Consider the following 15704-nt stretch of genomic DNA (forward strand, 5'->3'; position numbering starts at 1 on the left):
CTTCCCAACATCTGGATCTTCTCCAAGGAATCCTCTCTTCTCATTTGGTGTTCGAAGTATGTGAGCTTCAGCTTCAGAACCTGTCCTTCCAAAGGACAATCAGGGTTGATTTCCTTTAGGATTGATTGATTGGATCTCCTTGGATTACCTCAAGAGTTTTCTCCAGCACCACAATCCAAAAGCATCTGGGCTCAGCCTTCCTTATGGTCCAACTCTCATAGCCATACATTACTACTGGAAAAACCATAGCTTTGACTATATGGACTTTTGTCTGCAGGGTGATGTCTCTGCTTTTTAATATGCTATCTAGGTTTGCCATAGCTTAGTTTTGTTTAGTTTAATGTTTGTTCCTAATGGCTGGTTGTACCAGTTAACAGCGCTCCTCCTCCTTCCATCCAATCTGGAAATAAGAAGGAATTTCCCGACAGTGAGAATCATTAATCAATGGAACACTTTGCCTCCTGGAGTTGTGGATGTTCAATTGCTGGAGGTTTTTAAGAAAAGATTGGACAACCATATGTCCAAGATGGTATAAGACGTGATTCATTTCGCTGAGCTTTTTCTGAAGCCGACCTGTTCAATTGATGTATACTATAACTTCATATTATATCCCTCAGGCAAAACTGGAAAGATAGGAGTTGGATACTGGTTTAAATTTAATTTTTTTTAAAAGAAGGACTAGGGGAGACATGATAGCAGTCTTCCAATATCTCAGGGGTTGCCACAAAGAAGAGGGAGTCCAACTATTCTCCAAAGCACCTGAGGGCAAAACAAGAAGTAATGGATAAAAACTAATAAAGAAGAGAAGCAATTTAGAATTAAGGACAAATTTCCTGATAATGAGAACAATTAATCAGTGGAACGACTTGCCTCCAGAAGTTGTGAATGCTCCAACCCTGGAAACTTTTAAGAAGAGATTAGATAACCATTTGTCTGCAATGGTGTAGGTTTCCTGCCTAAGCAGGGGGTTGGACTAGAATATATCAATATCTATATCTATATATATATCAGTTAGACTTATATACCGCTTCATAGGGCTTTCAGCCCTCTCTAAGCGGTTTACAGAGTCAGCATATTGCCCCCACAGTCTGGGTCCTCATTTCACCCACCTCGGAAGGATGGAAGGCTGAGTCAACCTTGAGCCGGTGAGATTAGAACCGCTGAACTGCAGATAACAGTCAGCTGAAGTGGCCTGCAGTACTGCACCCTAACCACTGCGCCACCTCGGCTCTTAGAAGACCTCCAAGGTCCCTTCCAACTCTGTTGTTCTATTCTGTTCTGCTCTATTCTATTTTCTATACTGTTTTAATTCTTTACGCTTGTGCTATCCAGTCCTGATTCCCTTTTCCTTTACGCTGTCCACACCCAGCACCCCACCTACAGTTCCGGCGGCGGAGGGGCTGGACTAGATGACCTGCAGGGTCCCTTCCAATTCTGCTATTCCCAAGTATTCGTCTCTAGTTCGGCACGTGTGTGAAACCCGCCTCTCGCTCACACCCGGCAATCATCCGCGCCTCCCGACCAATGAGCGCCTCTTTCGTCCGGCTCGCGCCGGAGCCCACCAATCCGCGCGCCCGTTCCTTCGTACGTCACAGCTCTTCCTCCTACTCCTCTCAGACGGCCGCGCGGCCCTGTCCGTCACCCCGCTCTTCCAGCGGAGGCGCGTCGTGGCGTCGTTTTGAGGCGGTGGCGGGCCCTTGACGCATGCGCAGGCCGTCCTGCGGTCTCTTCTTTTTTTTCCCCTTTCCTCCCCCATCCCCCTACCTCCTCCTGCTCTTTCCTCTCGGCTTCCCGGCATCCTTTGCGAAGTGGCAACGTAAGCCGGTCGTGGCAAAGGCGGCGCCTGCGCAGTGAGAGGCGTTAAAAAAAAAAAAGCCGGCTGAGAGGTTTCCCCGGCCGGTTGACGGACCGACGGCAAAACGGTGGTTCGCTCGCCGACTCTGGAGTAGCCGCTTCGCCCTTCGCCTAATCGGGTACGTCAGCCCGCTGAGCCCGGCTCCGGAGACAAGGCGGGGGAGGGCGAGTGGATTTCCCCCTCCCCCTCAGCCCCCTCCCCTTACAGCCCCCCCCTGTTTCCTATGGGGGCTCCGCTTTGAATCCTGTCTCCCCTCAGGCGTCTCTGGGGAGGGAGGTGGGCAAGGATCTGGCCCCCATCCCAATGGGGTTCCCCAGGGATCTGCCCAATGGCTTGGGGGGGGGGGGTTGCCCGAGTCGTCCCCCTCCCCCCAGTTGGGTGGGAGGGCTGGTCGCCTACAAGACAGACAGGAAATTGGGCTTCACCACCACCCCCACACACACTTTGAAGAAAGGCTGGGGAAAACAATGAATGGAAATTAGCTGTGGGGGTTGAATGGGGGGGCGGGCAGATGTCTGCTTTCATGAATCTGCCACCAATGCATTAAAAGGGGGAGGGGGAAGAAGGTGGGGGATCCTTGGGTTGCTCATGCTTTACACACACACACACACACACACACGGGGGGGGGAGAGACTTTCACAGACACATACATACCTTCACACACAGATTTTCACAGACACACATTTTCACACACACAGAGGTTTTCAGACACATATATACCTTCACACACAAATAGGGACTTTCACAGACACATACATACCTTCACACACAGATTTTCACAGACACTTACACATTTCCACACACACAGAGGTTTTCAGACACATATATACCTTCACACACAAATAGGGACTTTCACAGACACATACATACCTTCACACACAGATTTTCACAGACACTTACACATTTCCACACACACAGAGGTTTTCAGACACATATATACCTTCACACATAAATAGGGACTTTCACAGACACATACATACCTTCACACACAGATTTTCACAGACACACATTTTCACACACACAGCGGTTTTCAGACACATATATACCTTCACACACAAATAGGGACTTTCACAGACACATACATACCTTCACACAGATTTTCACAGACACTTACACATTTTCACACACACAGAGGTTTTCAGACACATATATACCTTCACACACAAATAGGGACTTTGACAGACACATACATACCTTCACACACAGATTTTCACAGACACACATTTTCACACACACAGCGGTTTTCAGACACATATATACCTTCACACACAAATAGGGACTTTCACAGACACATACATACCTTCACACAGATTTTCACAGACACTTACACATTTTCACACACACAGAGGTTTTCAGACACATATATACCTTCACACACAAATAGGGACTTTCACAGACACATACATACCTTCACACACAGATTTTCACAGACACTTACACATTTTCACACACACAGAGGTTTTCAGACACATATATACCTTCACACACAAATAGGGACTTTCACAGACACATACATACCTTCACACACAGATTTTCACAGACACTTACACATTTTCACACACACAGAGGTTTTCAGACACATATATACCTTCACACACAAATAGGGACTTTCACAGACACATACATACCTTCACACACAAATAGGGACTTTCACAGACACATACATACTTACACACAGAGAGAGATAGAGACTTTCACATATACACCTTCACATACTTTCAGACACACACACACACACACTTACACAGACTTTCACACACACACACTGATGTTGGAATAATAGTGGGTGGCAGATTCAGGCCCTGCTTGGATGGGGAGGGGGGGGCTGCAGGCAAAAGATTCTGGGCAGTTTAAAGGTGCCTCGAAGGAAGCGTCATCTTCAGTTTCTCATTCTTTCCCATTGTTCCTATTGGTCTCCTCCTCTTGGTTTCTGAGGATTTATCCATTGTTGTTGTGGGGAACTGATGCTTTATGATTGCAACTATGATTTATGACGTATTACTTGCAGTTTGTATAAATTTCCTCTTTCCGCCATGTATTCAACATGGGCAGTGATGTGTATGTGTGTTTGTGTGTGTGTTTGTGTATGGTGCAAGTGTATAGAATAGAACAGAACAGAATGGAATAGAATTTTTTATTGGCCAAGTGTGATTGGATACAGAAGGAATTTGTCTTTGGTGCATAAGCTTCTCAGTGTATATAAAAATACAAGATACATTCGTCAAGAATCACAAGGTACAACACTTAATGATAGTCATAGGTTACAAATAAGCAATCAGGAAACAATATCAATATGTATGTCTATAGATGTGTATAGGTGTGTTAATGTATGTGTTTGGGTACAAATGCACTTTCCCTTGAGAGCAGGCAACAGAATTTCATTATTAGTGTGGGCCATTGCGTTTACAGTAAAAAAAAATATGACAATAATCACCGGAGACGAATGCCTTGTGTGTCCCATCACACTTGGCCAATAAAAGAATTCTATTCTATTCAACAGGGAGTTCTCGACTTACAACAGTTTGTTTCGCGACCATTTAAAGTCACAGCAGCGCTGGAAAAAGAATGCCCGTTTTTTACACCTACAACCTTTGCAGCATCCCCACGATCATGTGATCAAAATTCAGACGCTTGGCAACTGGTTCATACTTACGACTGTTGCAGCGTCTCAGGGTGGCATGATCCCCTTTTGCAACCTACAAGTCAATGAGGAAGCCAGATTCACTTCACAACCAGGTTACTAACTTATCAACTGCAGTTAGTAGATGGAAGGAATTGAAGTGATTTAGCTTTGGAGGGGGAAAAAAAGATGTTTGGGGCAATATGATAATATTTTTGGAAAAGTATCAGGTCTCAGAGTCTTCTCCAGCACCACAATCCAAAAGCAATAGCTTGGCTAATCTAGAGAAAAGAATAATAGCAATAGCAATAGCAGTTAGACTTATATACCGCTTCATAGGGCTTTCAGCCCTCTCTAAGCGGTTTACAGAGTCAGCATATTGCCCCCAACAACAATCCGGGTCCTCATTTTACCCACCTCGGAAGGATGGAAGGCTGAGTCAACCTTGAGCCGGTGAGATTTGAACAGCCGAACTGCAGAACTGCAGTCAGCTGAAGTAGCCTGCAGTGCTGCATTTAACCACTGCGCCACCTCGGCTCTGTCAAAGCATCTGGGCTCAGCCTTCCTTATGGTCCAACTCTCTCAGCCATACATTACTACTGGAAAAACCATAGCTTTGACTATATGGACTTTTGTCTGCTTTTTAATATGCTATCTAGGTTTGCCATAGCTTAGTTTTGTTTGGTTTAATGTTTGTTCATAATGGATGGTTGTACCAGATAATAGTGCTCCTCCTCCTTCCATCCAATCTGGAAATAAGAAGGAATTTCCCGACAGTGAGAATCATTAATCAATGGAAGAGTTTGCCTCCTGGAGTTGCTGGAGTTGTTCGTGTTCAATTGCTGGAGGTTTTAAGAAAAGATTGGACAACCATATGTCCAAGATAGTATAAGGGCTCCTATGGAGTTAGACTAGAAGACCTCCAAGGTACCTTCCAGCCCCTTGACTCATTTCTCTGAACCTTTTCTGAAACCGACCTGTTCAATTGATGTATACTGTAACTTCATATTGCATCCCTCAGGCCAAACTGGAAAGATAGGACTTGGGTCCTGGTTTAAATTTATTTTTTTTTAAAAAAAGAAGGACTAGGGGAGACATGATAGCAGTTTTCCAATATCTCAGGGGTTGCCACAAAAAAGAGGGAGTCAAGCTATTCTCCAAGGCACCTAAGGGCAGAACAAGAAACAATGGGTGGAAACTAATCAAGGAGAGAAGCAATTTAGAACTGGAGGAGAAATTTCCTGACTGTTAGAACAATTAATCAGTGGAACAACTCGCCTCCAGAAGTTGTGAATGCCCCAATATCGGAAATGTTTAAGAAGAGATTGGATAACCATTTGTCTGAAGTGGTGTAAGGTTTCCTGCCTAAGCAGGGGGTTGGCCTAGATTCCTTCCAACTCTGTTATCCTATTCTATTCTAGAAACTCAAGATCTGTGCTCTTTTCTTCAGAGTTCTGGACTAATGCATTTAAGTAACAAAGTAACTTTCAATTTATGGTACTTTTAGAAAAAATAAATCCTAATAGTAGAAGCACTTTGAGAGCAGAACTGTCAATGTAAAAAAACTGTCTCAGCTCCTTTCACTGAATGTTCCCAAGTGAAGTCAAGGTGACCATTTATCTCGGATACAGGTAGTCCTCGAGTTACAACGGTTCATTTAGTGACCTTTCAGTTACAACTGCACTGAAAAAAGTGATTTATGACGTTTCTCACACTTTTGACCTTTGTAGCATCCCTATCATTATGTGATCAAAATTCATCTGCTTGGCAACTGACTCATACTTATGATTGTTGCTGTGTCCCAAGGTCATGTGATCATATTTGCAATTTTTTTGACAAGCAAAATCAATGGGAAAGCCAGATTGATTCAACAACCGTGTTACTAACTTATCAACTGCGGTGATTCACTTAACTGTAGCAAGAAAGGTCGTAAAATGGGGCAAAGTCCACTTAAAAATGCCTCACTTAACAACAAAAAATTGGGGCTCAATTGTGGTCGTAAGTCGAGAACTAACTGTACTGAATAATCTGGATTCCTGCACTAGGCAGGAGCTGAAATTCAGTTGATCAAATGATGTGTCTTCCTGATTTTGTGGTGAAAAGCAACATTTTTTGGTGAAAGGAAAGATGTTGAGACTCTGGAAAGTATGCAGAGAAGAGCAACAAAGATAAACATATCTTTGTTTGAAATATCTTTTAAAACATATGAAGAGTGGTTGCAGGAACTGGATATGTCTAGTTTAATGAAAAGAAGGACCAGGGGAGACATGATAGCAGTCTCCCAAAATCTCAGAGGCTGCCACAAAGAAGAGGGAGTCAAACTATTCTCCAAAGCACCTGAGGGCAGGACAAGAAGCAATGGGTGGAAACTAATCAAGGAGAGAAGCAACTTAGAACTGAGGAGAAATTTGCTGACAGTTAGAACAATTAATCAGTGGAACAACTTACCTCCAGAAGTTGTATATGCTCCAACACTGGAAGTTTTTAAGAAGATGTTGGATAACCATTTGATTGAAGTGGTGTAGGGTTTCCTGCCTAGTCAGAGGGTTGGACTAGAAGACCTCCAAGGTCCCTTCCAATTCTGTTATTCTATATTCTATTCTCCAAAGCACCTGAGGGTAGAACAAGAAGCAATGGGTGGAAACTAATCAAGGAGAGAAGCAACTTAGAACTAAGGAGAATTTGCTGACAGAACAATTAATCAGTGGAATAGCTTGCTTCCTGAAGTTGTGGGTACTCCAGCAGTGGAGATTTAAAAAAAAGAGAATGGGCAATCATTTGTCTGAAATGGTACAGGGTTACTTGCTTGAACAGGAAGTTGGACTAGAAGACCTCTAAGATCCCTTCCAATCTTTTATTCTGTACTGTTATTATTGGCTTGAGCGACATTTATAATTGAGGGCTTTCAACCCTGAGCTACAAATATTCTCCTTTATTGGTAAATTTTTAATTCTATGGAGGTTTCCAGTGGTATCCACTACAGTGCTCATCTTTCCCAGCCAGACTTCATCAATGGAGATCAGACCCTCCTTATGTGCTCAGTATCTTGCTTATGCTGGCTTGAATTGAAATTCAAAACTTATGTTGGAAAAGGTTGGGCAGATCTGGCTCAAAAATGGCTGCATTTGTGCCATACACATATCTGCATTTGTGCAACATATGACACTTGGTCACTATACTGTGACCATGTCATATACATATGTATAGATATGTAATATACATATGACATTTTACTACATAACCCATGCTGGCTGGAGAATTCTGGGAATTGAAGTCCACACACCACGGAGTCCCCAAGATTGAAAAACACTGCCTTGGTGACTGTTCAAATCCTTAGAAATACTTTAATATCTTGCGCTTTTAGAAGTTATTTAAGTATGTAAATAATTTTAGGTATGTATTTATACTCCATAGGGACACGATAGCTCAGTGGCTAAGACACTGAGCTTGTCAATCAGAAAGACCAGCAGTTTGAATCCCTAGGCCATGTAACAGAGTGAGCTCCCATTACTTGTCCCAGCTTCTGCCAACCTAGCAGTTCGAAAGCACATAAAAATGCAAGTAGAAAAAATTGGAACCACCTTTGGCAGGAAGGTAACAGCGTTCCGTGCGCCTTCGGGATTTAGTCATGCCGGCCACATGACCACGGAGACGTCTTTGGACAGCGCTGGCTCTTCGGCTTTGAAACAGAGATGAGCACTGTCCCCTAGAGTCGGGAACGGCTAGCACATACGTGCGAGGGAAACCTTTACCTTTATTTATATCCCACCATTACTATTTTTATAAATAACTCAAGGTGGCAAGCATAACCTAATTTTTCTTTTCTCTGATTTTCCCCACAACAACCTTGTAAGGTGTGTTGGGTTGAGAAAGATTGTGACTGAGCCAAAGTTTGTGAACTCTTGCCTTCATTTGTTAGAAACTTCTGATTTATTACACAGGTTGTACGTTTCTAAAAGGAAAGGTGATGATCTTGCAGATAACCAGGCCATTCGTCAGTGCACTTGTCTTTTTAGACACTTATGACACAAAGATGATATGAAGGAGGAAAAGTGATGCAAATCAATCTTAAGGCTTTCAAGTCTTTTCTGTCTGGTTGGCATTGTACTTCAACCCTCAAAGTCGGTAACATTTTTTAAGGATGAAATTGTTTCCATTCATTGGTTTTATAATTCTTGAGCCTGAGGCTCATGCTGAGTATTGAAAATAAGGCATGCAAAAAGAATACAATTGACTTTTACCTCTTCTAATCTTTTGAAAATCTGAAGCATGTTGTTCCCATACCGAGCATTTTCTAAAGCGTTTGGTACAACATTGTTTAGTTAACAGGTGCTGATTCAGTTACAGGACCAATACATCTGTGCCTGCTCTCTTTCTTGACAAAAAGCTTAAGTGTGAATCATTTGCACCAACTCTTGCCAGTTCAAAGGATCATTTGAAGGGATCAGAAAGGGGAGAAACTCAAAGCAGAGAATTTTTTTATATATATACAGCAAAATTGTGTGAATAATCCATTTGGTATCTGTAGCTGGTTCTTTTTCATGTATTATTCTTCTTAAACAAGTATTCTCTTTGAAGTAGATAGCATGGTGGATTTTTGTTTTTATTTTTTAAAAACCTCTGTTCGATCGGGTCGAATTCTTGGAGACCACCTGGACAGGTTCCCTGAAGTTTCCTTGGCAAGGTTTTTGAGAAGTAGTTTGCCATTGCTTCCTTCCTAGGGCTGAGAGAAAGTGGCTGGCCTAAGGTCACCCCGCAAGTTTTGTGCTAAGGCTAGAACTCCCGGTCTCCTGATTTCTAGCTTGATGCCTTAACCATGACACCGACTGGTCTTCCCAACATGGCATATACTTAAGTAGTGTGTCTGTGCAAGCAGAGGTTTTTAAGCTGCTCATATGTCTAGTTAGAGGAGTGCTGCAGTGGCCTAGAGGTGGAGGAGGCTGTGAGTTCGATCCTAAGTAGAGGCAGATATTTCTCTCTTTGGGCACACTGAGAATATATCTGCTGAACAAAACTCTACATTGGCTACAGGAAGGGCATCTGGCCATTAAAACACTCAGCTAGCTCCAATCAATTGCCCAGACTCCACCCTGCAAAGGATTTGGGGGTTGTTAAAAGATGATGATGATATGTCTAGTCAGTGGTTTGAGATCCCCAAAACCATAACTGCTTCAAAGTCTTGGTGGCTTAAAATTAAGAGCAACAAATAGAAGCACCAGAATTAGGTGCTGCCCGCAATCAGTTCATGGTTACCAATCAATTTGGAACATGAATGATGGGTGAAAAATAAAGAACTTCGCTTCTGAATAGTATATAGGTAGTTTTCGACTTACCAACGCAATTGAGCTCAAAATATCTGTTGCTAAATGAGTTCTGCCCCACTTTACAGCCTTTCTTGCCACAGTTGTTAAGTGAATCATGCCATTGTTAAGTTAGTAACGCAGCTGTTAATTGAATCTGGCTTCCCCATTGACTTTGCTTGTGAGAAGATTGCAAAAGAGGATCACGATCCCGGGACACTGCAACTGTCATAAGTATGAATCAGTATACTTACATCCAGTATTTGGATGTCAGCTGAACATCCAAATTTCGATCATGTGACCATGGGAAGCCTGCCACGGTTGTTAATGTAAAAATTTGTCATAAGACGCTTTTTTTCAGTGCTGTTGTAACTTTGAATGGTCACTAAATGAACTGTTGTAAGTAGAAGCCTACCTGTATAGGAAAACATATTTGCTAGGTGAGCAGATGTCTGTGGGGATTCTAAGTTATCTAGGTCATGGTTTAGAGTTTAGAGTAATTTATTTATATGCCGCCTTTTTCCCTGGGGGGACTCAGGGCGGCTTACAACTCGAAGTGGGGGGGGAAACAAACAATTAACACATAAGACAGTACATCATTAAAAGCACAACATTCATACTATTCGCGTGGGTTACAGTCTTTAACCCCAGGCCTGACGGGATAGCCAGATTTTAAGGGCTGTGTGGAAGGTCTGGAGGGTGGTGAGGGTACGAATCTCCACGGGGAGATCGTTCCATAGGGTTGGAGCTGCCACCGAGAAGGCTCTCCTCCGCGTAGTTGCCAGTCGACATTGACCGGCAGATGGGACTCGGAGGAGGCCTAATCTATGGGATTTAATTGGTCGGGTGGAGGTAATTGGCAGTAGGTGGTCTCTCAAGTACCCAGATCCACTACCATGAAGGGCTTTGTAGGTGACAAGTAGCACCTTGAAGCGTACCCGGAGATCGACCGGTAGCCAGTGCAGCTCGCGGAGGATAGGTGTTATGTGGGTGAAGCGAGGTGCACCCACAATCGCTCGCGCGGCCGCATTCTGGACTAGCTGAAGTCGCCGAATACTCTTCAAGGGCAGCCCCATGTAGAGCACATTGCAGTACTCCAGCCTAGAGGTCCCAAAGGTGCTTTGTTCAAGAGGCCACTGGATTTTCTGGGTTTTTTCCTGTGTCAAAATTGAACAGCCCTCCCTCAACAGAGGGGAAGCAGACATCATCTCTCTCCAGTCTACAACAGGGTCCTTTCAGCCGTTCCCAGAAGGCTCCACACCCATTTTGCATTACTCAGGTGACCCGGAGGACACAGATAAACCTCTCACTTGACACACCCACACCTGAAGCCCTTATAAACAGAAGAACACTGGCATCTCCTAAACTCCGTGAAAGATGTTCACTAAATGTTCGGAAACTTACCCGCAAGCTCAGAGAACGAACCTTCGCCGAGCTACAGATATTTGCCACTATTGTAAAACTCCAAGTGATCTCAGCGGCTCTTTAAAAGGATGCAAATGACCAGCTGTCTGCAAGGAGTATAAATCCTTCCATCCCCTATCATCCTTCGGTCAGAGCTGAAGAAGCTTCTTGGATGAGAAGCAAAATGTCTTCAAAGAGAAACCAGAAAGTCCAGTTGTCACTTGAAAAAGCATCTTTGGGACATAATGCGAGCAGATGTTACCATGGCTAATTTAGATTTCTGTTGCAGTAGAACAGTGGTTCTTAAATTGTGAGTAATTACCACCAAACAGCAGTCTCATAGAATGTGTATGAACAATTCTCCTACACTAGCCGACTACAATTGATTATCATTTTTAAATTTGTCAGGACTCAGGCTGTGGCTGTGGTGGCACAGTGGGTAGAGTGCAGTATTGCAGGCGACGTCTGCTGACTGCCGATTACCAGCATTTTGGCAGTTCGAATCTCACCAAGGTTGACACTCAGCCTTCCGTCCTTCTGAGGTCTATAAAATGAGGACCCAGATTATCGAGGGCAATATGCTGACTCAGTAAACCGCTTAGAGAGGGCTGGGAAAGCACTGTGAAGCGTTATATAAGTTCTGTTACTACTGCTGCAGTAAATGGGTTAAGTCCCATTCAGTGGAGATAATACAAGCCTTAAACTAGCTAAAAATGAAATTAAACCTTTCCTGTTAGGTTTGTCAACTGGCAACTAGGGAAGTACTTCATAGAAAAGGAACTAACTATTCTGAAAGTACAAGTAGTCAGTCCTTGACTTAAAAAATGTTCATTTAACAACTATTTGAAATTATAATGTTCCTGAAAAAAGTGAATTACAAGCAGTCCTCGCACAACCGTCACAGCTTCCCCTTGGTCACGGGATCAAAATTCAGGCACATGACTCCTGGCATGTATTTACCATGATTGCAGCATCCTGGGGGTCATATGATCTCCATTTGTGATTTTCCCAGCCAGCTTTCACCAAGCAAATAGATGGGGAAGCCAGGTTCACTTAACGGCCATGAAATTCACTTAAGAACTGCAGGGATTTGCTTAGCAATCATGGCACAAAAGTGTAAACTTGTGCATGGTTCGTTTAACAACCACCTTACTTAGCAATGGCAATTCTGGCTCCCAATTGTAGTCGTAATTTGAGTGCCACTTCTAACTGCATATTCTTTCTTCTTAAAAAAATGTGAGAATAAATTATTTTTTGTTTTCATACAGGTTTATTACAGATTACCTAAATTCAGGTAATCCTTGATTTACAACAGTTCATTTAGTGACCGTTCAAAGTTACAACGGCACTGAAAAAAGCGACTTACGATCATTTTTCACCCTTGTGACCATAGCGGCATCCCTGTGGTCACGTGATTTACATTCGAATGCTTGACAACTGACTCACATTTATGACGTTTGTGGTGTCCTGGAGTCCTGTGATCCCCTTGTGCAATCTTCTGACAAGCAAAGTTAGTGGGGAAGCCAGGCTCACTGAACAACTGTGTTACTAATTTAAGAATCGCAGTGATTCACTTAACAAATGTGGTGAGAAAAATGGTAAAATGGGGCAAATTCACGTAGCAAATTTCTCACTTAACAACATAAATGTTGGGCTTCATTGTGGCCGCAAGCTGAGGATTACCTGTATTCAGGAAATGCCGACAAAGAACGTTTTAACTAAAAATACCGTTACTATAGTCCAAGCTGTGTGCGTTTTTCTGGATTAGCTGTCAGAGTTTTTTTGATCTGAAATCGGTTTTTAGGAACTCTTGTTGTTGTACAATAACGTGGCGTTAAATAAACATCTTGTAAATTCTCCTCACTCATTGCTTGGAAATAGGATTTTAATTTTATTTTGTTTAAGATTTTCCTTTTAAGCCTGTCGCCAAAATTTTCTTTCTGCTGTACTTTTATGCTTCACTGTCTTTCGGTATCTGGTAAGAGCAGCTTAGCAACCCACCCACGGAGTTCCTTCAAGCATACAATTTCAAATTGCCCTTGTAATGTCTGATACAATATGTAGATCCTAACTCGGATTTAATCAGCCATAGATATTTTTTATGAACCTTAATTTGTTATTGGAATAGATATTTTTTTTCTTTTCTTCTATTAGCCCTATTAAATTTTCGATTCATGTCCATCTTTCAGCATTCTTAAAGGTAAGAGAGAGATAAGATAACCTTTATTATCCCTTTTTTCATAGATTCAAAATCATACATACACACACACACACACACACACACACACATGCGTGTGCATGGGGGAGCACCAGAAACTGAAAGAGCAGCTCCTCGGCGCGCGCACACATGGGAGCACCGGAAACAGGAAGAGAAGCCCCCCAGCACGAATGTGTGCCCTGGGAAGCTAAGCTTCTGGTTTCTAACACACATGTGTGTGCAGTGACCAGTTGGCCGACGTGTGCATGTTTCTGGCGCTCCAGTGTGCACGAAAACCAGCTGCCTGGCGCGCATGTGCACTCCGGAACCTGGAAGAGCAATGGGCGACGGCAGTGGCCTCCAACCTTGGCAACTTTAAGACCTGTGGACTTCAACTCCCAGAGTTCCTCAGCCAGCTTTGCTGGCTGAGGAACTGTGGGAGTTGAAGTCCACAAGTCTTAAAGTTGCCAAGGTTGGAGACCACTGGGCGACGGCTGGCATGCCCAGAGAAATAGCTCTGTGTGCCACTTCCAGCACACATGCCATAGGTTCCCCATCACAAACCTAGGTGTTCAGAAGAACACCTATAACAGGTTCAACTACTGCAGCGTACATTCCTCATGACGATTTGGGGTTCCTTTCACTGCAGTCGGTTTTGTAAAGTTTTAATTGCCTTTTTTTCGTTAAAAGAAGAAAGATACCACTGAGAGGTAGCCAAAAATAATGCAGTCTTAATTCTCTTCATCTTGTCCTCTCTGCTCTTTTCCTTTTTTTGGCAAGCCTCCATGTATTCCACAAAGCTTAGCACCTTGACAGCGCTTAGAAATGACAGCTTCAAATCTGAAACGCAGACAAGTTGTGCCAAGAAGTCACCTTTCTGAACCCATCCCCGACGCCTGTTCTTTCAGATTGTACAGGTTTCTTTGTGAAATAACTGATGGACTGCCCAGATTTATTTTGATTTTACCTCTTTGTAGTTTCAGTTTGGGGCAGATCCAAGCAGCCTGCAGCAAAAAGTAGCAACGATAATCAGCAGCATCTAAATTGACATGTAAATTAAATAAGCGCATCTTCATAACCTCAATTCCACAGGAACCTCCTCATCAGACCATTATTAATATAGCATATAAATAATGCAACCAGTCACCTCAAGTGCAATCACTTCTCACACAATGTCAAAAACGGAAAAAAAGCCAGTTTTTTTAAAAAAATTCCTAAATATTAGTATCAGTTCCACCAGACGGGAATCTTTATAGATCTTTATAGAAAATGCTCGCCTTCACATCCCAAGCCAAGGTGGCGCAGTGGTTAAATGCAGCACTGCAGGCTACTGCTAGATCAGCAGGTCAGCGGTTCAAATCTCACCGGCTCAGGGTTGACTCAGCCTTCCATCCTTCCGAGGTGGGTAAAATGAGGACCCAGATTGTTGGGGGCAATATGCTGACTCTCTGTAAACCGCTTAGAGAGGCCTGAAAGGCCTATGAAGCGGTATATAAGTCTACTGCTATTGCTATTGCTATTGCTTCTCACCTTATCTCATGTGGGATAGGCGTCTCCAGCAGATGCTCTGGTTTTCTTTAAAACTTTTGCTGCAACTCTGGTTTTTATCGACAAAAAAGTGGTGTTTTTTTGTTTTTTAAAAAAATATTTTGCTGAATTACCAGTTAAAGCCTAAAACATACTGGGTTTTCTCACTTGTGAATATGCGTCCTTCAAAGTGGTGTCTGTGAAATAAAAGTTCATTCTTTTTTTAAAATGCAAAGAGAGCTATAAAAACTTTTTCATGCTGCAAGCATTTCCCATAATGTTCCACTAGAATTATTCCCTTCATCTTTTTCATTGCGGAAAGAACATTTTCCCGACAATATTTATTAAATCTTGGTTCCCTTTCAAAGCATGGTTTGTAGGTTGTGATCCAAGCTAGAGAACGTGGCCTGTTTCCCCCCTTCCTACCTGGCATTAATTGTGTTTTCTCACTGCAAGTAGATCATGGTCAAAAGTACTACTTCAAGCCGTGATAGTGGGTAACCTTATTGATATTAATGCTGCCATATTAATGGGAAATAATTCATAATTTGATCTCCCAGCTGCTTTTAGATTGATAAACCAGGGAATCCCTGTGACATTTTCAGCTAAACTGGAGGAGGAGAGGCAGAGCCTGGGGGGTGAGTCAAGTGAGGAATCAGCCTGGGATCCTTACATTCTCACAGATGATCTAAGGCAAACCCTTCTTGAATGTCCATGTCAAGAGTGACTCGCAAACTACCTCTTTCTGCTTGCAGTTTGACAAAGAAATTAAGGGAAGGGGGAAGTGTATGATTGGAGAGG

General features: G+C 43.0%; 1 protein-coding gene across 6 annotated transcripts in view; it reads left to right on the top strand.

The window, feature by feature from the left end:
* Nucleotides 1–1807: 1807 nt before the first annotated feature.
* Nucleotides 1808–15704, top strand: part of ARFGAP1 (ARF GTPase activating protein 1) — a 46732-nt gene continuing 32835 nt past the window's right edge. For 2 of the 6 annotated variants that reach the window (XM_087720588.1, XM_087720590.1), the window contains exon 1: nt 1808–1973. The gene's annotated coding sequence lies outside the window, so the exon portion shown is untranslated. The remainder of the gene's footprint in view (nt 1974–15704) is intronic. The other 4 variants (XM_087720592.1, XM_087720591.1, XM_087720589.1 and 1 more) reach the window with 3 other exon arrangements.

The sequence above is a fragment of the Thamnophis sirtalis genome, unplaced genomic scaffold (genome assembly GCF_051295495.1).
Source record: "Thamnophis sirtalis isolate CommonGarterSnake01/CBP01778 unplaced genomic scaffold, rThaSir2_p1.2 scaffold_7, whole genome shotgun sequence".
In the NCBI taxonomy this organism is placed as follows: Eukaryota; Metazoa; Chordata; class Lepidosauria; order Squamata; family Natricidae; genus Thamnophis; species Thamnophis sirtalis.